This window comes from Chiloscyllium plagiosum, unplaced genomic scaffold, assembly GCF_037043375.1.
Source record: "Chiloscyllium plagiosum isolate Xiang-an unplaced genomic scaffold, Cpla_swu_hap1 HiC_scaffold_7, whole genome shotgun sequence".
NCBI classification, from domain to species: Eukaryota; Metazoa; Chordata; class Chondrichthyes; order Orectolobiformes; family Hemiscylliidae; genus Chiloscyllium; species Chiloscyllium plagiosum.
The window spans coordinates 88,130,625-88,153,591 of record NW_028270145.1 but is presented as its reverse complement, the minus strand read 5'-3'; the positions used below and the strand labels follow the sequence as shown (position 1 = coordinate 88,153,591).

Here is a 22,967-nt window from a genome sequence, read left to right as displayed (position 1 = left end):
AGGATATTGCAAAAAAAATTGAATTTATATCAAACTGTTTGTGACCTCAGAATGTCTCAAAGTGTTTTACAGCCCACAAAGTACTTTTGAAACACCTTCACTGTTGTAAGATACAAATTCTGTATCATTCAAGTAAATCAGTTTTAAAAAGACAGCTCATCTAGTTATACAGCAGTATATTTGAAAAAAAAGTTTCTGCATTTAAAGCTGAGGTGTTAACTGTGATCAATGCAGTACTAGTGAGTACTTATTCAGCATGTGTATCCATCTAAGTCTTAATGGGTTCTAAAAATCTCAGAAGATGGGATACGTCTAAAGGTAGTTGTGCATCAAAAATACCTGGTACAAGTACATAAATTGAGCAATTTCTTCATACCTTCACAGGCTACAAACTCAGTGGGACTGGGAACCCCAAGAAGTCAACTTAACACATAGTCAACCAGTGCCTGCATAAATTATTCCAGAAATTTCATAATGGGAGTGGTTGGGGGGAGGGGGGGGGGGGGTTGTTATGTTTAACGTTAAAAATGTATACTACTACCCTATAAGATTTTGGGGAAAATATATTTTAGAGAACTCAAGTATTGGAAAATGCGAGGACATACAAAATCAGAAATCTAGGTTAAATGTCAAAAGTATGGGTATGTCTTGCTAAGTAAATAAATAAAACAATACCAACAAAGCTTTGTCAAAATAAAAAGGAGCAAAGGCAAACTGGACATTTTATATCCAGCTACAAGGTTGAGGCTCCTATTTCCAGCACTCACTTTCACATTCTCTCAATAGACTTTAGGGCGTGGTATATTCCTGGCAATGACTGAGTTTACTCGTATGCTAATAATACCACTTCAGTAAAGAAGCAGACCTGATGTAAACTATCTGCATCAAGTTTAATATAACATGAGACCCCCATAGTATCAAATTGCACTGACATTTGACCTTTTCACAGGGTTAGCGCACACGATGGTTCGACCATGAGCCGAGAGCAGCGAAGTTTACGCTGTTATCTTGGAGAGACAAGTACAATGTATTTCAATTCTTTGGTCTCAATAGGAATCTAACGCTAAGTAAATTGAGGTAACCAGGAGCAATCCGGAACTGGTGCAATCCAGAAGGATTTATGTAGTGCAAACACGCTTAGCTCCTCTCATCAATTTTAAAATAAGTACAACATGACAGCAGCATAAAGTAAAATGCACAGCAAAAAAAGTGTTTTGAATGCGTCTACAATTGTGTAATTCAAGCCAATTCTCGCTGTAGATACACTGGGCTCAACAGGATAACATTGGGATGATTTGTATTTTCCTGATGGGCGCTTATAGACATATATTTCGTAGGCAGTTCATTGTGCTACTTTGAATGCCGCCCAGAAGAAGAACATACTTTGCACACTCTTGAGAGTGTCAAAGACTTTCGAAGAGCAAATGCTGGAGGAAGACATGAAACTGTGCGCATTGAAGAGGGAGAAAGAAATGCCCCAGGTTGAGCCATGTTGGCAATGAACAGCAGCTGTGGGGTCGGGGGCAGAAAGTGACAATGGGCGACCCTGTGGATCAGATCGCGCAGTGGTCCGGGGGAGCTGCTGCGCGTGCCCCTTCGTTCTTCCCCCAGCCGAGGAGCCGCGCGCGGGTTGCACCGTCTGTGCGTGGATTGTGACGGAGGCGGTTAGGGGACGCGCACGCTGCTCGGGTGCTGGTGCTGGGTTGATCGGGGTTGGGGAGCGCGCACGGCGCCGGCTGTCATGGTGACGGAGCCGCCGGGACACACGGGCCTGAGTGAGTGACAGGTGGATTGGGTACTGTTTAAACACACTCAGGGCACTCTCCATTAGCAAATGCAGCGAGGGCTTTGGCAGCGGCGGGGCGGGGGACAAAAAGGAAATCCCTCTCATCAATTTCTGTTTAGGTTTAAGTAGGCCGCGGGAAACGCCTCGGCGTTGCCCAGGAATTGCCTCTGAGCTGAGGGCGTCTGTGCGGTTTAGCGGGGATGGTACTGGAAGCACACGCTTTCTTTCCAACATTGGCAATTCTACTGTAGTAAGATTAGTATTCATTTTTGTTTTCTTGATTTTTTTTTGTCCCCTGGTTTAGACTAAGAAGTGCCTTACTGAGAGAAACGTGCTTTTGAAATGTTGCAGGCATTGAATAATTGCTATTTGGCGAAATGCTACTCTTGATGATCAGAGCTGAGCCTTCGAACCGAGAAAGCAATGTTCACTCTCCAGATTGCAGTTAAATTGAAATGTGCGTTACAACAATATTTAAATCAACACAAGTAACAGTGCTCCCGATTCATACAAAGTACAGTCGTATTTCTGGTATTGGGAGTTTTGAAAAATATTTTTTCATGACACCTTGCTCAGGAAATGAAAATTTGGACTTAATTACAATGTTCTGCCATTCTTTCAGAACATTTTGTAAGAATTATCCATTCTGATAACAAGGCATCTTATTTTGGTGAACTCAATTTCAACAGTACTATGCATGAGAGTTCAGATGAAAACATTTACACTTGTTAATATATAATTTGCACACTAAATATTTTAGTTTTAACGATTCAGATAAGAACTCACAATATTGTCTATGGTAAATTCTTTTAGCATTTGCCTAATCCTTTGAGTGAGGAATGTCTACAGTATTTAGAACAAACTGACGTCATTGTGCAAATAGTCTGCTGCTGAACTATAGTGAAATTCTCTGCTTTTTGCTCTATTGTGTCAATAATTTACCCTTCTTGAATCATGCAGAAGGGCTACTCTTGCCAAAATTATGGTGATATTTTATGGGTACTGCAGAGGTTACTGAGGGTGAGTTTAGAAGTAATATGTTTATGTTGGTGTTAGAAAAACAAAACGTAGCAATTCTTCAGCTAATCAATAAGCATTTGAGCTGAAACGTAATTTTAAAATGAAGCCCCTTTGATAGAATTTGGTATTTCCAGTGCTTTCTATTTCTTATTTAGACTTCATAGTTTAGTTGTTTTTCTTTCTATATATCACTTACTTTGTTCATTTTTTGTAGTAGTGATTTATGAAATGATTATGTTTTTTAAAATTTATTTTTCCAAACAACCTGTTCAGAGATGCTAATACACCCCTCCGGAGCAGGTGGCATTTGAACCTGGGCCTCCTGGTCAAAGGGTAGGGACATTACTGTTGTGCCACAATTTTGTCAGTTTTATACAGATGGATTTGCTATACTTAATATTATAGGTCAGTGATATTTCTATTGGGTGTAAAATTTCATAGGATGCCCTGAGGTAATGAACAATGCAAGTTTGTTTTTCTTTATGTCATGGGACACAGTGACTGTACTGTTGAATCTTTCCTATTCAAATACCAGATTTGTCTCCCAAAAGTAACACGTTAGATTGTTATAACCAAATGCTGAACGATATGCTAGGTCTAATAACTGACTCAATTTATTTTTAAACTTGGTAAAACACTAGGATTAGCCTTACAGAAGAGACCTTTGTTGAGAAAAATTTCCAGCATATTATGTTTGCCTGTATAATACAAACATGTGGAATGATCACTGTAATTGTATTCGCAGCAGATAGCTAATTCCGCAAATACTAGAAATAATATGAAGAAATCATATGGGCGTCTTATAGTTAATTATTGTTAATATAACATCCTGAAATAACTTATTAATGCAGCAAAAGGAAAGGTTCTTGAGGAACGATGGAATAAATATAGATTCCTGTTAGCATACATATGCAATATATTTTTAAATCTATGTGACAGCCAAACATTTAAATGTTTAAAGTTCATTCTTCCAAAAGTTATAGGGATAGTATTCAATCTGACAGAGGTGGTGAAACTCCAATTACAGAGTCAGAGTCAAATAGCACAGAAACAGACCCTTCAGTCCAACTTGTCCATGCTGACCAAGTTACCCAAACAAAACTAGTCTGATTTCCCTGCATTGGCCTATATATCCTTCTGAACATTTCCTATTCATATATCTGTCCAAATATCTTTGAAATGTAGTAACTGCATCTACCACTTTCTCTGGCAGTTCATTCCATATACGAACCACCCTCTACGTGAAAATGTTGCCCCTCATGTCCCTTTTAAATCTTTTTCCTCTCACTTTAAAATTATGTCCTGTAGTTTTGAACTCCCCACCCTAGGGAAAAGACCTTTGATATTCACCTTATTGATGCCTCTCATGATTTTATAAATCTCTTACAATCACCCCTGAACCTCCCTTGCTCCAATGAAAAAACGTCCCAGCTTATCCAGTCTCTCATTATAACTCAAAGCCTCCAGTGCGAGTAACATCTTTGTAAATCTTTTCTGCACCATCTACAATTTAGTAATATCCTTCCTATAGCAGGATGACCAGAACGGTACACAATACTCAAATTTGCTGTACAAATGCAACATGATGTCTGATGAAAGTAATTGGTAGAAAAAAAACAATCGATGTAGAGAGTGTTTAGGATCTGTACTGCAAGTGTGTTAAAGGCAAGTTTAATTGAAGCATTCCAGCAGGAATGGAATTATGAGCTAAAACAGAAAAATGTTCATGGGTGAATGTGAAGAGACCTTTCATTTGGAGTGGTGAATCTGTGAAATTCTCTGCCAGCGAAAATGTTTGCGGCCAAAACATTGTATGTTTCCAAGAAGAAATTAGATATAGTTCTCAGAATAAAATGAATCAAAGGGCATAAGGGAAAGCGGGAACAGGGTACCAAATTGATCAACCTTGATCATACTAAATAGCAGACTAGGCTCGAAGGGTCAAATGACCTATTGTGCACTTAACATTTATGTTTCTATGAGGAGAAGGTGGGGGAACGAAGTGGAAGTCTCCTTCAGAGAACCAACACACGTGCTGTAATCATTCTATGATTAATATTCATTGAGAATTGCAGAACTTGAGCACTGCTGAAAAAAGACATTTTGTTGAAACTCAAGCTAATTCATGAGATACCAATTTAAAAGGACATCAGCTTTTTTATACTGCCTGAGAATACAGTGAACTTTGATTAATACAGCTGTTGCTGTGAAGAATATACAATTAGATAATGACTGACAGTTAACTGCCTAGCCTTTTTAAAATGATAATACATAATGAATAGTATAAAAAAGTTATTTTGATTTTACATTGGTACTTCTTGCGAATTGCCGAGATGATTGCAAGGCGATAAGCTTCGACAAAAGGTATCTTTTTTAAGCTGTAGCAATAATAGCTCAGAACCGGTGTCAGGTTGCTCATAAGGCCAAGAATTGAGATTTTTTTATTATTATAAAATTACAGCACAGCAACAGGTCTGTTGGCCTTCCAAGCCTGCACCAATCCAGATCGTCTCCCTAAACCTGTTGCCTATTTTCCAAGGATCTGTATTCCTCTGCTCCCTGCCCATTCATGTATCTGTCTAGGTACATCTTAAATGACGCTATCGTGTCTACCTCTACCACCTCAGTTGGTAATGTGTTCCAGGCACCCACACCCACTGTGTGAAGAACGTACCATGCATATCTCCCTTAAACTTTTCCCCTCTCACCTTGAACTTGTGATTCCTAGTAATCGAGTCCCCCAATCTGGGAAAAAGCTTCTTGCTATCCACCCTGTCTGTACCCCTCATGATTTTGTAGACCTTAAAAAGGTACCTCCCTCAACCTCCACCTTTCTAATAAAATAATCCTAATCTTCTCAACTTCTCTTCATAGCTTGCACCCTCCATACCAGGCAATATCCTGGTGAACCTCCTCTATACCCTCTCTCAAGCATCCACACCCTTGTAGTAATGTGGCGACCAGAACTTGTACGCAATATTCCAAGTGAGGCTAAACCAAAGTCCTATACAACTGTAATAGGACCTGCCAACTCTTGTACTCAGTACCTCATCCGATGAAGGAAAATATGCCATATGCCGCCTTGACCTGCGTTGCCACCTTTAGGATACAATGGATCTGAACACCCAGATCTCTCTCTACATAAATCTTATGGATGTCGGACACAAAAAGAAAGACATAACATTTACATTATGCATTTCATAAACTTGGGATGTTCTAAATTACTTTAAAGGCAATTATAGACTTTTGAAATGTCCCTTATAAGGTACGAAATGTCAAACAGTTCACATACTATGCAAACGCTGCTGTGATAATGATCATTTCAAAGATAGTGCGGACTGCAGATGCTGGAGAAGTCAGAGTTAATAAAGTGTGGTGCTGGAAAAAGCATAGGGGGCCTGGCAGCATATGAGGAGCTAGAGATTAAACGTTTTGGACTTACCCTTCATCAGGAGTCCTGATGAAGGGATTAAACCCGAAACATCGACTCTCTTGCTCCTCAGATTGGACACCTAATCTTATTCTTTGTTGAAGTCACAGGGAATAAAAATTGCTGAAGTTGTAAAGTTAGGTTGGATCTGATCCCCTAGTTTCTCATAAATATGTTAGATTACAATTACCCCTTTTTTTGGGAGGAAAAGAAATTAGTAATGAGTGAATTGGCAATAAATGAGCAGCTGAGCCTTGAGCAAGTGGAAGATTGAAGGCTGACCTAAGGTCTTGGTGAATTGGATTGTAAAGATCACAAAATATATGGATGATGCCATCAAGGATAGTGGACATAAGACATGTCAGAGACAGTTAGTGCTATGGGGAAGGCAGTAGTAACGTGGTGGAGGATGAGAACTTTCAAATTTACCTCTGGATTGAACAGCATGTCAAGGTTTCACATCGCCTGCTTACATGGTTGGGGCAGCGCATGGAGTCAAAGATGTGTTTATTTTTGTAGGAAAACATGAAATCTTTGCTGAGGTTTATGCTGCGTTGGATGGTATTTTTCTGCAGTCTACTGATTATCTCAATCTGATGTTTTGAAAACAATTATGAAAAATAATGTCTGAATACTCAGGAATGAAAGTATTTATATTCTTTACTACCATTTAAATGTTAGTGAATTGGTCTCTGTTCTTGGAAGACGACAGAACTTTGATATGCTTGACTATGAACCACTTACATCAAATGTTTATGAGTCTGTTATAAAATATATATCTTTTAAAATATGGACTTGATGATCCAGTTGTGCCATAAAGGAAAATCCGGCATAGTTGAGAGCTTTATAATCACGATGGTGGGGTATATTTCACATTCAAGTAATAATATAGAAACAACATTGTATGAAATTGAGATAATTTCAAACGGAATGCTGATTGTGTGCCATTCAAGAAAAAATGTTTCTTGAACTTGAATAAGCTGGTGCCATTAAAAATGTTCTACATCTGCTAGAGTTTATTATTGTTTGTTTGGAGTGTGTCTTTGATTTGTATATTTTGAAGATCTAATATATTAAAAATATAAAACTCTTGTTGGATCCCACTATGATGCCCCCTTCCCCCTTGCCCCACCACAACCACGTCTGTTTTTCATAGCATGCCAACTTTCAGTGGCTGACTCACGGATGAGGTTTAGTCACTTGGTTGAGCTATGAGAAATGGTGTACTTCAGCAAGAGTCATTGCCTTGAGGAGTGGAGAAAATGTATATTTAAAAATAAAATCCATTTTAAGAATTGTGCACTCAAACTGATTTAGTGTAAGTTTGTGAAGGAATTGAGTTACTTGGAAATGTCATTATTTGAGTTGTGGGCTGACTTTATTTAACCATCTTAATAGTAGTGTGAATTGTTAGAATTTAATATCATGGTTCACTTTTCAGATTGCAGTTGCAATACAAAAATCTTGTTTACATGGAGCATAGCAACATTGCTTCACATGATCTCACTTCAATATTTTACTATTATAGTTGGTTCTGCTATAATGCACATTGCTGGAACGTGATTTAAGAATTTAGACCATTATTTGTAGAACGTGAACTGTTCTTACCTTTATTGGCTATAACATGGTTTTTGTGAGAGGGTAAAGATATAAGAGACCTAAGGGGCAACTTTTTCGCTCAGAGAGTGATACGAGTATAGAATGAGCTGCCAGAGGAAGTGGTGAAGACTAGTACAATTGCAACATTTAAAAGGCTTCTGGATGGGTATATGAATAGGAAGGGTTGGAAGGATATGGTCCAGGTGCTGGTAGGTGGGACTAGATTGGATTGGGATATCTGGTTGGCATGGATGAGTGGGACCGAAGGGTGTGTTTCCGTGCTGTACATGTCTATGACTCTATGGTACCATTGGTTTAAATGGTGCTGCGATTGAGTCATTTTCTTGTAACAAGAGATTGCACAGGAATGGAACTATCACGTTACATTGGAACAGACTGTATAGGGCATTGTCATGAGCTGCTGTCTTTCAGATAGACAATCTGTGCGCAAGCAGCTCATAAACGTGGGATTGTGAGGCATTTTACATGGTATATAATGTTTTTGATGATTTGAAACACTTGTGTTTCAAAATATATTCTGTCAAAAAAACATTTTAAAATTTGTGTCTTCAAAGCAATAGAAGCAAAGTGCCATTTTGGCTTACAAACAATTAATTTATATGATTGCGCAGCCATTCCATGTGAGCCACATGCTATCAATCAACCCTACATGCACTCATTGTAGCACCAATTGCAAAAGCAAGTAGATGTTGTTTTGCATCCCTGCTTTTCTCCTTTATTCACGTGGAAACTAAACAGGCTATTTTGTTGAGCCTGCAAAAAGACTTTCAAGCGAGAATGCGATATCAATGTGAAACTCTGTTGATTGCCAGTAATTAAGTTTTGTGTCATCTTTTCTAGGTTGAAAGTGCCCTTGACACCGAGTATTAATGTGGATTTAATCCTTATTTGTACTTTAGGCCACACAGCATTAGGTGGATACTGCTTTCTGAAATAGAAGCTTCCCAAGCCCACTCAGTATTAAAGTTTGCTGAACACAGTTGTTTTTAATAAAATGAAATTCTGAAGTTTCATTTTGCAGCACAAAAAATATGCAGAGATTTGGCTCATTGTTGCTCATTGAATTCTGAGCTTAATGAATCAATCAAACAGCAATCATTATGCTTTGATTAGCTTTGAAAGGACCATTATGGGATGGGCATCACTAACTAGCTGTTGATCCATACATCTTATAAAATTTGGTTTGATTTCAGCTCACTGCTTGATGTGCTGATGTAGTTTGCAGAGGCAGAGGGACAAAATAGTTTGTGAATGTTTCTGGATGTTTGGTTGGGGAGACGCGAACCAATACTGCTTTCCTTTTTGTCATCATCTAGTGATATCTTTTGGAAAATGCACAGATGTGGACATCAGATGAAAGTAGCATTGCAATAGTTTTTTTGTTCGTAATTGTCTGGAATTGTGCAGGAAGTATGTTCAGTTGATAAGCAAGAGGAGGGGGCCTGGAGCCAGGCTGTTGTGATTTGGCAAAACTAGCAACTTTTGGAATTGTAACAACAAATTGGGATAGAATGTTTCAAAAACATATGTATAAAGGAATTTCTTTCAGAAGTTGAACCTAGCTAATTATGCATAGCCAGTATATTCACTGCAAAGTTCAGCAAACCTTTGCTCTTGTGTTGAAGTTTTAAGATATCTTATTACTATTATTTGGAAACTTGAGTTCTCAGATGGACAGAACCGTATATAGCTTTAAATTTGATTTATATTTCTAGATTACATACTGTGGTGAAACGGTTAAAAATTATGTCCCAATACATGTGTGAATCTAACCGGAATGGAGGTGTTGCTTAGTCCCGTGTGAATCTTATTACACACCTCCCCGTGTGAATCTTCTTATCTGTATGTAACCAGAATGGAATGTGTTTTTTAGCCTTGCTCTGCTGTTCACATGAATGTTTATATCTGGAAAAGAGTATATCAGCTGGAAAAGTCTCCAGTTCGGGGAGTCTGCTCCGGGGTTACGTTTAACCGCCGAGCGTGGGTTGTTGGCAACCGCTCTACGAGAACTGACGGCTCCCAGTTCCGGTAACATGTAGAGTGAGTATAAGCCAGACCCGGGAGTCTGCTCCGGGGTTACGTTTAACCGCCGAGCGTGGGTTGTTGGCAACCGCTCTACGAGAACTGACGGCTCCCAGTTCCGGTAACATGTAGAGTGAGTATAAGCCAGACCCGTTGTAAGTATGAGACCTGGTTGTGGCGACGCTGCGGGGAATAAAATGCTCATATTCTAGCAGACTCGCCTCTTGGTCGTTTGTTCTGTGTCAGACTACTCTCCTACGAACCTGACCTTGAGAATTTTTTAAAACACATACGGTAATAATGGGAGACATAATCTTTGTTTAAGTTCGAATTTGTTCTGTGGGCATTGTTGGTAGTCTGGAAATTCACCTTCAGGTGAGTAGTTAAATGTTTTAGAAAGCAAAGGTAGAATAGAGGAAAAAAATGGGTTCTCTTATGTAACAGGGAGACGGAGACAGAGACATAGAATCCTTACAGTGTGAAAGCAGGCTGTTTAGCCCAATAAGTCCTCACCAACCTTCTGAAGAGCATCCCACCCAGACCCCACCACCCTGGACACAATGGGCAATTTAGCATGGTCGATTTACCTAACTAAGAGCAGGTTCATAGAAATCATAGACACCCTACAGTTTGGAAACAGGCCATTTGGCCCCAACAAGTCTTCACTGACCCTCCAAAGAGTAACCCACCCAGTCAGAGTCCCCTACCCTATTGCTCCAGATTTACCCCTAATGCACCTACCCTATGCATCCCTGAACACTCTGGGCAATTTAGTATGGCCAATTCACCTAACCTGCAAATCTTGGATTGTGGGAGGAAACCGGAGCACTCTGAGAAACCCACGTAGGCATGGGAGAATGTGCAAACTTCACACAGTCGCCTGAGGCTGGAATTAAACCCAGGTCCCTGATGCTGTGAGGCAGCAATGCTAATGATGAGCCACCGTGCTGCTCTTGATTCTTTGAGAAAAAAATACAGAATCACTCAGAAGGTTAGTGAGTGTGCAGGTTTTGGTCAGGAAGAATGATCTGTGACGGCAAAAGTGCTATTAGCAGAAACAGCAGCTGGCCTGGTTTAAAACTTAAACAATGCCTGACTGTTAACTGTCAATCACTATTAACAGGTAAATTTTTCATGGCAGTGTCTCTACCAAGTGGTGGACCCAGATTCAAAACCTGGCACGGCAGGTGGTGGAATTTGAATTCAGTAAAAACAATCTGGAATTAAGAGTCTAAAGATGACCGTGAATCCATTGTCAGTTGTTGGAAAAACCCACCTGGGTTATTAATGTCCTTGAGGGAAGGAAACTGGCTTACATATGTCTCCAGACCCACAGCAATGTGATTCATTCTTAACTGCCATCTGAACTTTTAGGAATGGGCAATAAATGCAGCCTGGTTAGTCCCACCGTCATTGCATGAATGAATAGAGAAAACAAAATTGCTTTTCTTGCTAATTCTGCTGATGTGTGAAACTGGAAGCTTCAACAAAATATCTTTTTTCAGCAGTATTCAAGTTCTTTACTGCTAAACAACTATTGGTAAACTTGCGGTCTTTCAAGCGAGGTTTTACTGTGGAATATTACTTGTCTAGTATTACAGTCAGCTGGGATCATAACAGCCTAGTCTGAGGCTGCTTAATTTTAAATGTAATAGAACATTTATATGTTGCCCTGAAAATGTTTTATTTAAAACAACATAGTGTAAGTTAAATGCTCAAAATGAGTAGAATTTCTCATTTTCAAACTAAAAATTACTGATGATTTTGACTGAACTTCTCTGTTGTGTTAAGATGATTTCCCAGCAAAAATCGTACCTGAGGGCTCAAAGAAACTTGGTCCAGCCATCTTGGCTTCAACCCTTTTCCTGATCATTTTAACAGAGACCTTATCTTCCTTCTCAAATAATGCAGCAGGTTTCACGGAACTACTTCAAGATGAGGCTTTATGGCCAGTATTTATCCTGTAAACCTACTCTGATAATTTGATAATTTATTGCTGTTTGTGAGACCTTGCTGTGGCAAATTCACTGCGGCTCCTACTTTACAACAGAGGTTTTACATCAGTGGTATTTCATTTGCTTTAACACCTCTTGAGATTTTCTGAGATTGTGAAAGTTGCTTCTTTTTTTTTGGTACTCACATTTGTCAACTCTAAAAATGTTCTGTTTCCCTCTTTGCAAAAAGTTTTGTTTGATCTGGTTGGATAGGGCTTTACTCAGTCACATGAATCCTTTTGACAATCTTGAGCAATTTTTTTTTATTATTTGACTGGATTTTTCCAAGATTGGTGAAACTGGTTGCTGACCTCAGTTATCCTCCTTTCCAATGGTAGTTTAAATCTGGCACCATGTGAAGGGGATATCTTGTCGAGCCGAAGCAGTGATGTCAGCAAACCAGAAAATTGAAAGTGTTTAAATAGTTTTTAATTGACTTCACCATCTGACAACCCAAATGTAGGGGTGATATCTGGGGCCTCAGCTTTTTTTAACCAGTTTTATCAGTGACTTTGGAAGCAAAGACATGGAAGCTAAATTTGCAGATGATGCAAAGATAGGTAAGAAAATATGTTTTGAGGAAGACATAAGGAGGTTACAGACAAATAGTTTGAGTAAGTGGACAGAAATCTGGCACATGGAGAATTATGTGGAAAAATGTCGAGTTTCTCGGTTTGGCAGGAAGAATCATAAAAATAGAGCATTACTTAAAACAAAAATGCATGCAGATTTCCAATCTGCAAATGGATTTAGGAGTTCTTGTCCGTGGGTTTCTTAGTGAGTGTGCAGGTACAGCAGGTATGTAACGTCAATGGAATGTTATCTTTTTTTACAAGAGCACTTGAACATAGACTAAGGACTTAATGCTTCAGTTATGCAGGGCATTATTGAGGCCACTTTGCCAATACTGTGTGCTGTTTTCATCTCCTTGGTTAAGGAAGGATGTAAATGTGTTGGAGGTGGTTCAGAGGATGTTTAAGATTCCTTACAGTGTGGAAACAGGCCCTTCGGCCCAACAAGTCCACACCGACCCTCCAAAGAGCAACCCACCCAGACATATTCCCCTACATTTACCCCTTCACCTAACACTACAGGCAATTTAGCATGGCCAATTCACCTAACCTGCACGTTTTTGGACTGTGGGAGGAAACCGGAGCACCTGGAGGAAACCCATGCAGACACGGGGAAAATGTGCAAACTCCACACAGACAGTTGCCTGAGGCAGGAATTGAACCCGGGTCTCTGCCACTGTGAGGCAGCAGTGCTAACCACTGTGTCACCGTGCTGCCCATTACTCCACTGTTTCCTGGAATGAACAGGTTATCTCCTGAGGAAAGGTGGGATAATGTTTCCACTGTAGTTTAGAAGAGTGAAGGGTAATTTGATTAAAATATATAAATCCTGAAGGTCTTGCCAAGGTGGATATCGAAAACATGTTTCCTAATGTACGTGAGTCCAGAAACAGGGACCACTATTTTTAAGAATTAGGGATTGCCCTTTTGGACAGAGATGATGAACTTTGTTTCCCTAAGGGTTGTGTGACTCTAAATATACCTCAGCAACAGGGTCAGTTAATATTTTTAAGATGGAGAGAGAGAGAAATTTTCATTAGACAAAGGTTATCAATGGGTGATGAAAATAAAAAAATTGAAACTCAAACAGATCAGGCATTGGCTTATTGAATGGCAGAGCAGATCCAAGAGGCCGAATGGCCTACTTCCTCAAATTCTTATGAAGTCAATGTATGTTATTGGTTGGCAATACACATGATTAATCATTTTCCTATTGCCGTGATAACCGTAATTATTGGCATAATACATTTCGGCTCACATTGGTAGAAATTCAGGAAATCTGAAGACTTCTTGTTTTTCTGACACCAAATGTGGATTAATCCCAGACAGAATCATTTGAAATGATTAACTTTGTCACAATGCCTTGACTTAGCGAAGCAAAAAAAAAGCTCTGTGGTTTAAAAATATTTGTGTTTTTTTTGTCCTAAGAAATTGCAACCTGTTTCAGAATTTTTTGGTATTGGCTGTGCCATTTCTGTGGAAGATTGAACCAGTGGAGATGGGAGAGATATTACGTGATTATTTTGCATCAAGTTTTTGCAGAAAGAAATGGAGGCTAGAGAGCTCAGAGAAATAAATGTTCATGTTTTAAAACAGTTCACATTACAGAAGAGAAAGTTCTGGAGGTCTTACAGAATATAAAGGTGGATAAATCTCCGGGACCTAATCTAATGTGTCCCAGAATGCTGTAGGAAGTAGGGGAGGAAATTGCAGGGTCCTTGCAGAAATATTTGCATCATCTGTCAGTACATGGAGGCTGGATAATGTTTATGTTAGATTCCCTACAGTATGGAAACAGGCCCTTTGGCCCAACAAGTCCACACCAACCCTCCAAAGAGGAACCCGTCCAGACCCATTCCCCTACTCTATATTTACCCCTGACTAATGCACTTATCACTATGGGCAATTTAGCATGGCCCATTCACCTGACCTCACATCTTTGGATGTGGGAGGAAACTGAAGGACCCAGAGGAAACCCATGCAGACACTGGGAGAATGTACAAACTCCACATCAACAGTCACCTGAGGCAGGACTCGACCCCAGGTCCCTGGTACTGTGAAGCAGCAGCGCTAACCACTGAGCCACCATGCCGCACAACAGTATTTTGCCTTTGTTTAAGAAGGATTGTGAGGAGAACTATAGACCTGTGAGTCTGACCTTGGTTGTGGGATGGCTGTTGGAGGTGATTCTAAAAGATAGAATTTGTAAACATTTAGAGAGGCAAAAATTGATTAGGGATAGTCAGCATGGTTTTGTGCAAAGAAAACTGGGTCTCAAACGTGATTAAGCTTTTTTTTGAGGAAGTTACCAAAAAGATTGAGGGCAGAGCAAAAGACGTTGTTTACTTAGACTTCAGTGAAGCCTTTGACAAGGTTCCACATGGTAGAATTAGTAAAATTAGGTCACATAGGAGTCAGGATGAGCTTGCCAATTGGATACATAATTGACTTAACGGCAGGAGACAGAGAATGGTGGTACAAGGTTGTTTTTCGGATCGGAGACCTAGGGATTAGTTCTGGTCCTCTTCTGTTTGTCATTTATTTGGATGAGGATATAGAAAGAATGGTTAGTAGGTTTGCAGAAGGCACCAACATTGGTGGCAGAGTAGACAGTGAAGAAGGTTTTCTAAGATTGCAGAGGGATGTTGATCAAATGGTCAATGGGCTGAAAAATAACAGATGGAGTTCGATTTGGATAAATGCGAGGTATTGCGTTTTGGTAAAACAAACAGGGCAGGACTTCTACAGTTAAAAGTAGCTTCTTCGGTAGTGTTGTGGAACAGCGGAACCTAGGGATTCGGGTACATGATTCTTTGAAATTGGGGTCACATATAGACAGGGTGGTTAAGACATTTAGCACGGTTTCCTTCATTGCACAGTCCTTTGAGTATAGGAGTTGGGAAAATATGTTGAAGTTGTACAGGACGTTGATGAAGCCTCTTCTGGAGTACTGTGTCCAGTTCTGGTTGCTCTGTAATAGGAAAGATATTGTTAAGCTAGACTGGTTCAAAAGAGATTTACTAGGATGTTGCCGTGTTTGGAAGATTTGAATTATAAAGAAAGGCTGAGTAGGCTGCGAGTTACTTCACTAGAGTGTAGGACATTGAGAAGTGACCTTATAGAGGTTTATAAAATCATGAGGAGTACAGATAGGGTTAATGGTAGGTGTCTTTTACCTAGGATGGGAGATTTTAAAACAAGGGAGGAAAATTTTAAGCTGAGAGGAGCAAGATTTAAACAAGACATGAGGGGCAAATTTTTTACACAGGATGGTTCGCATATGGAATGGATTTCCTGAGGAAGTGGTGAATGTGGGCACAGTTACAACGTTTAAATGACACATATGTGAATAGGAAAGATTTGGAGGGATATAGGCCAGGAGCCGAGTTTAGTTTAGGATTATGTTCAACATGGACTGGTAGGACTGAAGTCTACTTCCGTGCTATATATCTTTAAGATTCTATGACTCTCAGTATTTCTTGAAAACGTTGAGATGCCATGTTGATCTTTATAGGAAATGTATGTGTCATGCATATTTTTGACCTCCTTATTAAAATTAAAAGTTTCTGTGGCACTAGCTTGTGATTTACATTGCCTTTTTGATTAAATCAAATTCTCCATTTTAGTAACACAGTGAATTGTCTTGCAGGGGTAAGGGTGATGGAAGGCCCCTTTAACTCATTGCTAAGTTTTCTTTTCTGCTAGTTTTATCGAAGTGAAATATATTCACTCAAAATGTGGAAACACTGTCAAAGTCAGCATTTATTGTACATCTCTAATTGCACTTGAAAAGTGGTGGTGAGTTGCCTCTTTTAAACTCTGCAAATTGAGTGGGTAGGTGCATTCATGGTGATGATAGCTAGGGAGTTCTGAGAACTTGACCTAGGCATGAATGAACCACAATAGAAAAACCAAGGAGGATATATGATTTGGAGGTGAGCCTCGTGGTAGTGTGGTGCCCTTGCGTTTGCTGTCCTTGGCCTTCCAAGATGAAACCTTTTGTGTAACTTTAAAAACTCTGTGTGTGTGTGAAAACCAAACTGTAATTGGCACATCAAAGTTCCTACAGTTTGAATACCATACAATTTACATTCCTATTCTTTAACAGTACTGGCATCTTTTATGATACATTGTTTTATCTGATGTTCCACCAGTTCACTTTCTGGTACTATTTTCAGTTTCAGCATTCTTAACAAGATTAACATTAAAAAATGAATGATGCTTTAACATGTTATTTACATTTGTTTCATCAAATGTACATTTAAAGCTATCAAACTTTAAAGTTATGCAAAAAATTTTTAAGTAGTCTGTAGGGGTGTGTGGAAGTTAGAATATAACTTGTTTCAAGTGACTTAGCCGAACAAGTTAATGCAATGTTCCAAATAAATAAGATTGTTCCTTTTTTACAGTCTCTGGTAAGTCATAGGTACAATCACTTGGAAAATCTGCAGTTTGCAGTGTTAATTTGTACCTATGCAGACCGTTAATCATTGTATAACTTGTTGCCAGGCAAAGATGCATGTTTTCGAGGAGAAAGTGAGGACTGCAGATGCTGGAGATCAGAGCTGAAAATGTGTTGCTGGAAAAGCGCAGCAGGTCAGGCAGCATCCAAGGAACAGGAGAATCGACGTTTCGGGCATAAGCCCTTCCTCAGGCCTGAGGAAAGGCTTATGCCCGAAATGTCGATTCTCCTGTTCCTTGGATGCTGCCTGACCTGCTGCGCTTTTCCAGCAACACATTTTCAGCAAAGATGCATGTTTGACAATGTATAGTGCAACATAATGTATACATTTACACAATAAAAATTTACATGATTTGATAATTTTACAGACAAAGATAGATCTGATTGTCCTGAAATGCAGTAATTTAGGCGATCATAAATGAAATAGATCCCTGCGATTATGTTACAGCTGTGCTTTTTTTTGTTTGTTAAATAATTCCATCATCTTTGATCTTTGCTGAGTTTTTCTGTTCTGATTTCTGTAACCGCCATCACAATATTAAGCCTTGTTTGTGTATACTTTATATCCTAGGAAGAAGGATTTTAGGAAGTAGAGTGAAATGTTCTGTTAGTTCAGATAGGAAGTGACAATTCCGTTTTAACAAAAGTAATGGACGGTGTGTATATACTGGTAAACAATCATATGTATTACGCAAATGATAATTGATACGAGTAAATTGCTGGGTAGCAATCTAGTCAAATATTTGAGATGATATCAGCAACTGAGAAAAAATCTTAAGTGATTTATGAACATCATTTGATCCCATTACTTCGAGTGTTGCTCCCAATGTGCTTGCTGTTTTATCCTTATTTTGTTTCTCCCCTTTCTGAATGCAGTGACGCTTGATGGGTACAATTACAAGGAAAATATCAACCTTGCTACATTTTTGTCCGCACTTCATTCTTAATGCATCTGTGTAGAAACTGAGTGTGCATAGGTTATTCCTCAGTGGAAAGATCATAGCAGATCTTAATCTGATACCCACCAGCTGTTCACATATGTGAACTGCTAACAGGGTTCACTAGATGGTGTTTATGAGCAAGAAGTGTGGTTCTTAACTTTTTTTTTGCCTCCCTTTTTCAGGGGTGTTGAGAGTTGTTACACCTTATCTGCTGTCGCAGCAGAGTGCTTAGCTGAGATGAGACCAAGGATCAAGTCAGCCAGGATGAAATGCAGGTATACACTGGGGCTATCATAAAGTTAGGTCTACAGAACTACATTTCTTAAATGATACTGACTAAGAATAAATCTGGGATGGTTGGCTCAGTTCCATTCTAATCAGTGCACTTATCAATAAAGCCATCAGTGCAGCTCAGCTATCTCCACATACTGTAAAATCTAATGCATCGGTTGCATGTTTTGAAGGTTTTTATGAAACTGAGAAAATAAAATAAAATATTTGATAAGAATTTCAAATGCTGTTGGTAAGTGACAAGCTGCAGCATGACTTAGGACCTAAAAGTGCATTGAATCCCATGATAAAATTTACTGTTTTCTCTTTTTTTTGCTATGGTGTGCAGAAATGCATGTAATTACAAATATCATGCAGGATGAATTTCAGATGGATAAATAACATAATTAAATTTTTGATCATGCTGAGGATTACTCAGAAACATCAAACAAATTTAAATATAACAATGGATGCTTTTTAATTTATGTATTTCTGTGTTTCTCCTAAAAAAGATTTTGACATTACATTAGGTTAAAGAGACAGCACAGCCGGAGCCTTTTGTGATAAAGAACAATGGATATACATGTTCTGAAACTTGAAAGGGTTCAGAAAATACTTACAAAGGAATTTCCAGGGTTGGAGAGTTTGAGCTATAGGGAGAGGCTGAATAGACTGGGGCTGTTTTCCCTGAAGTGCCGGAGGCTGAGGGGTGACCTTATAGAGGTTTATAAAATTATGAGGGGCATGGATATGATAGATAGACAAGGTCTTTTCCCTGAGATGGGAGAGTCCAGACCCAGAGGGCATTGGTTTAGTATGAAAGGGGAAAAATATAAAAAGGACCTAAGGAACAACTTTTTCACACAAAGGGTGGTGCATGTATGAAAAGAGCTGCCAGAGGAAGTGGTGGAATCTGATACAATCACACCATTTTAAAAGCATCTGGATGGGTATATGAATAGGAAGAGTTTAGAAGAATATAGGAGAAAGTGAGGACTGCAGATGCTGGAGATCAGAGCTGGAAATGTATTGCTGGAAAAGTGCAGTAGGTCAGGCAGCATCCCAGGAGCAGGAGAATCGACGTTTCGGGCATGAGCCCTTCTTCAGGAATATAGGCCAAGTGCTAGCAAATAGTTTAGATTAGTTTAGGATATCTGGTCAGCATGGATGAGTTGAACCGAAGGATCTGATTCCGTGCTATGGATCTCTATGCCTTATATATGTCCAAAAGAAAATGGGCATATGGCCTTGCATTCAAAATTACATGAATATTTACATTCAGAGATATAAAGATACTGTTTACAAAGATACATTTTTTTAAAAAAAAGTTGAAATTGCAAAATCATCTGTTAATGTAATGCAATTGAGGAGTTCCATTTAAGCTGTAGTACAGAACTTCGTTACGCTCAGAGCTCCTGATGCTGTGGAGTGAGACCATCTATATTATGGAGTGTATTTTATGGTAGAACTGACAATAGACACATTTTTGCACGTGCAAGATTGTCCACATGTAGTTGTTTGGAAGTTGGTATCTGCACATTTTTATTCTGACTGGTTAAACCTACATTCTATTATTAATACTTAAATCATTGATTGGATACTGTATTGCTTGCCTACACAGGTTACTATCAACTATTTTGCTGTTCATGGTCCTGTTTTGCCAGTTGTGCTGCCTCTTATTATAACAGTACTAGATTTACTTTACACTGCTATTGAGTTAAGAAAGCTAGTTGCAGCACTGTAAAGGAGCCCTGGCATGAGTATCTAAACAATAGAAATGGTTTGTTAACATTTTCTGAACTATAATTTTAATTTTTCTTAATTAGGGGGTGGCACGGTGGCTCAGTAATTAGCGCTGCTGCCTCACAGCACCAGGGACCTAGGTTTGAATCCACCCTCCGGCAACTGTCTGTGTGGAGAGTGTACATCTCGTGTCTGCTTGGGTTTCCGCCAGGTGGTCTGGTTTCATCCCACAGTCCAAACATGTGCAAATTAGGTGCATTGGCCATGCTAAATTACCCATAGTTTTCAATGATGTGTAGGATAGGTGCGTTGGCTGTTGGAAATGCAGGGTTTCAGCGATAGGGTAGGGGAGTGGGTCTGGGAGGGATACTCTTTAGAGGGTCAGCATGGGCTTGCTGGGTCAAATGACCTGGTTCCATACTGTAGGGAATCTATGTAGTGAATATATTCAGTGTGAAACACATCGTGGCTGAACTTGGTCTCTTCCTCAGCTCTTTGATTTCAATTCCCATTGCAATTCATGTTGTGATCTTCTGGTTGCACCAATAATTACTAAATCTTTCCCACTGAGGCAACTCTCCTACCCGTGATCTTACTATCTCTCATGGCTTTTCAAAAATTAATTCTCTGACACTTATTGCAATCCATTTAGCCCATAATTGTTGTCAGAGCCTTGTTCTCAACTTATTACAACTGTATACTAATGATGTTTGGCAGGGAGTTCCAGTATGTTGACCTAGTGACTATGAGGGTAAGTGATTTATGTTCATATCAAGGCAGTGTATGATTCAGAAGTGAGTAGAAGTGATGTACTCCTTTGCCCTTGTGATTCTGGATGGTGAAGGCTGCATGTTTGGGAGGTGCTGCTTTAGAAGATTTAAAAAGTTTGCTGCAATAAAAAAAAATGCTATTTATCCCTGGAAAAATAAGTGTCTAACTGATTGAAGAGTAGAGAGATCTGGGGATAATAGTATAGATCCATTTGAGGGATGCAGGATCAGCACATCAGTAAGAAAGAAGGCGATTAACAGGCTCACCCCGGTCTGGATGAAGAAGTTGCTCATCATCTTAGTCATAAATGTTCTAGTCTGTATGTTTAAACTGTTACCCCTGGTTCTGGACTCAGCAGTCATCAGGAACATCCTTCCTGCGTTTACCTCATTTAGTCCTGTTAGAATTTTACAGGTTCTATGTGCTCCCCCATTATTCTTTTAAACTCCAGTGAATACATTCCTAACCAATCTAGTTTCTCTTCAAATTAAATCCTGCCATCCCTAGAATCAGTCTGGTAAATCGTAGTCCGCATTCCCTCCGTAGCCAGAACATCCATCCTCAGGTAAGGAGACCAAACCAACATGCAATACACGAAGCCCTGTACAATTGCATAAAATAAAACACAGAAACAGAACTGTGGATACTGGAAATCTTATCAAAAACACAAAGTGCTGGTGAAACCCAGCAGGTACATTAGCATTTGTGTGGAGAAAACGGAGTTAACATTTCGAGTCTGGTGACTCCTCACCAGTTTCACCAGCAGTCTCCATTTTTATTCCTGTACAATTGCAGGAAGACACCCCTGTTTCTGTATACTAATATTATCACCATAAAAATTAACATGCCATTTGCCTTCTTTACAGCCAGTCGCAGCAGAATGTTCACTTTCAGCGACTGGTGTACAAGAACACCCAGATCTCATTACACCTCCTTCTTTCCCAATTTATCAGCATTCAGATAATAAACCTTCCTGGTTTTGCTTACAAAGTGAATAATGTCACATTTATCTATAATATACTTTGTCTGCCATACAATAGACAATAGGTGCATGAGTAGGCCATTCTGCCCTTTGAGCCAGCACCACCATTCATTATGATCATGGCTGGTCATCCTCAATCAGTATCCTGTTCCTGCCTTATCCCCATAGCCCTTGATTCTACTATCCTTAAGAGCTCTATCCAACTCTTTATTGAAAGTATCCAGAGACTTGGCTTCTACAGCCTTCTGGGGCAGAGCATTCCATTCACCCACCACTCTCTGGGTGAAGTAGTTTCTCCTCAACTCTGTTCTAAGTGGCCTACCCCTTATTTTTAAACTGTGTCCTCTGGTTCGGGACTCCCCCATCAGTGGAAACATGTTTCCTGCCTCCAGAGTGTCCAATCCTTTAATAATCTTATATGTCTCAATCAGATCCCCTCTCAGCCTTCTAAACTCAAGCGTATACAATCCCAGTCGCTCCAATCTTTCAGCGTAAGATAGTCCTGCCATTCCGGGAATTGACCTCGGGAACCTATGCTGTGATCCCTCAATAGCCAGAATGTCATTCCTCAAATTTGGAGACCAAAACTGCGCACAATATTCCAGGTGCGGTCTCACCAGGGCCCTGTACAGCTGCAGAAGGACCTGTTTGCTTCTATACTCAACTCCTTCTTGTTATGAAGGCCAGCATGCTATTGGCTTTCTTCACTGCCTGCTGTACCTGCATGCTTGCTTTCATTGACTGATGTACAAGAACACCAAGATCTCTTTGTACTGCCCCTTTACCTAACTTGACTCCACTGAGGTAGTAATCGGCCTTCCTGTTCTTGTCACCAAAGTGGATAACCACACATTTATCCACATTAAACTGCATCTGCCATGCATCCGTCCACTCACCTAGCCTGTCCAGGTCACCCTGTATTCTCCTAACATCCTCCTCACATTTAACCCTGCCACCCAAATTTGCTAATATTAAACATAGAACATAGAATATTACAGCACAGTACAGGCCCTTCAGCCCTCGATGTTGCACCGCCCTGTCATACTAACCTGAAGCCCATCCCACCTACACTATTCCATGTACGTCCATATGCTTGTCCAATGACGACTTAAATGCATTTAAACTTGACGAATCTACTACCGTTGCAGGCAAAGCATTCCATACCCTTACTACTCTCTGAGTAAAGAAACTACCTCTGACATCTATCTTATACCTATCTCACCTCACTTTAAAGTTGTGTCGTGTTTGCCGTCCCCATACTTGGAAAATGGCTCTCCCTGTCCACCCTATCTAACCCTCTGATTATCTTGTATGTCTCTATTAAGTCACCTCTCAACCACCTTCTCTCTAATGA

General features: G+C 39.7%; 1 protein-coding gene across 11 annotated transcripts in view; it reads left to right on the top strand.

Annotated features, from left to right (window-relative positions):
• The first annotated feature begins 1,725 nt into the window (after positions 1-1,725).
• qtman (queuosine-tRNA mannosyltransferase) overlaps positions 1,726-22,967 on the top strand; it is a 379,156-nt gene continuing 357,914 nt past the window's right edge. For 9 of the 11 annotated variants that reach the window (XR_015757718.1, XM_087989232.1, XM_043694107.2 and 6 more), the window contains exon 1: positions 1,726-1,775. The gene's annotated coding sequence lies outside the window, so the exon portion shown is untranslated. Of the gene's footprint in view, positions 1,776-1,912; positions 2,037-18,029; positions 18,123-22,967 lie in introns of those variants that run through there. The other 2 variants (XM_043694103.2, XM_043694106.2) reach the window with 2 other exon arrangements.